This window comes from Aplysia californica, unplaced genomic scaffold (genome assembly GCF_000002075.1).
Source record: "Aplysia californica isolate F4 #8 unplaced genomic scaffold, AplCal3.0 scaffold00024, whole genome shotgun sequence".
Lineage (NCBI taxonomy): Eukaryota > Metazoa > Mollusca > Gastropoda > Aplysiida > Aplysiidae > Aplysia > Aplysia californica.
In genome coordinates, this window is record NW_004797294.1 from 584419 (window position 1) to 586406 (window position 1988).

Here is a 1988-nt window from a genome sequence, read left to right on the forward strand (position 1 = left end):
CGCACGCTTACACATCGTTCAAAATGAGCACTTACAAAAATAATAAAATAATAATTACTGTTTAGTGGCTGAGCCCAAGCCTAATTGCATACATCATGTGTCTTCTTTTTTTTATTTTCGGGCGTCCGACACCCTGAAAGTTACCGTAGTGAAAGTGTGAAAAAAGTAAATCGTTACGTTGCTCAAAATAGAACAATACCGAATCGGATTCCTGTCTGCAATGACATAAGGACACGCAATTTGAAAGTCTGTCGATCGAATGAATGTAGGTACTAGGACTACGAGCCTTCTGGGGTGTTTCTCTGTGATAGGCCTCCCGTAGTTGTCTATCCAAGCCGCGACGCCAGACATTTAAAATGTCAGAAAAACCTCTTATTACGTCTGCCAACGATAAGACGCGTAGAAAGCTTTAAGAGCGCACTTTTATGCCCCCGCCCCACCCTGGCAAAACAAAATTTGTAATTCCCGTAACCCCCTTTTAATAAATAAATTTGTGTTTTTCCAGAGTCTAACTAACCCTTATAATAAGTTATGGTTCTTTCCAAGAATGGACTAAGGGAGATGATAACCATTAAAATTAGCGTCTATCCCAACAGCTACAAAGTTTGGTCTCTTCATTCCTTTCGTTTATATCTTTTGACATTCATTTGGCTTGTATGACTCCTTAACCCTATCCGTGCGTCGTGTATTACTAACGTCAATTTGAAAATGAAAAAAACAAAAAAACTGTAATCAGTAGCCTATTTGTTTACACATTATATTTTTATTTTTATTTTGGTAAGTGTTTTTCGGTGCTTGCATAGAATCTTATGTCAAATTATGATGGCGGGGGACACATTAAACAGTTTTATGTCGTCGGAAATTTTGAATTTTGCTCGCGTTGCGATCGAAGCCTACCTTACCGATTTTAGACCAACAAGGAAATTTTAACGTTGCGCACGAGACCTCAGATTTTTCGCCCGTGTCCCAGAAGGCTAGGTGTTGATCTTTCCTACCAGAAGATCAGGGGTATGGCTGAAAGACAGCAGTAAGAAGGAGCCAAGGAGTAGCAGTAGAAACCCTGCAGAAAGAGTCAGGAGCCCAAATGACGGGGCAAAGGAGGTGAGGGGGTGGGGGGGGAGGGGGGAGAAAGGGGAGTCCAGAGAGAAGAAAAATGTCCGTCGTTATTCGGGTTCGAACCTGGGACCTACTGAATGAGAGGCGAACACCTTAACCTCCAGGCCACGAGAGTCCCCACACATAATAATAATAATAATTATCAAAATGTTTAACGAGTGAAAAGAAGTTAGGGAAATTAAGATACGAAAGAATGAACTATGGGAGATAACCATTAAAATTAGCGTCTATCCTAAAACCTACAAAGTTTGGTCTCTTCGTTCCTTTCGTTTTTATCTTTTGACATTCATTTGGCTTGTATGACTCCTTAACCCTATCCGTACGGTACGTCGTGTATTACCAGAGAGTTTAGTATTACTATCGTATCCATAGGACGTGGGGGACTCTGTGCCACCACTTTTCAAAGAGGAAATTTAGGCCCACTCGTTAATCCGATCCGTACGCTTAGCACAGCAGTCAGTCAAAATGATTTTTTTAAGAAATACTGAAAGTTCCAAAGAGATCTTCGCACAAGAGTATTCTAAAACGTGAAGAATACAACCCCGTGGGTAAAAAAATGACCCCAGGGCGTACGGATAAGGTTAAACATTAAATAAGGAAAAAGTGTAGGTCACCCCGCAAACTGCGAAAAGATTTGACACGTGACTACGGTGACCCTGACTCGGGTTCAGTTCCCACTCAGCGTGAGTTGACCCTGACAATCTAAGTCTAAGGAGCCTGCCCCTATCTAAACATTCTTGATGGGCATTAAACATTAAATTTCAATACATCATTATCAAATCAAATGTCAAATATATACGCTCAACACATACCACCATTTTCTGTGTGTTTTATATAATTATTTTTTAGTGCGTGTGTATTAATGAGTACAA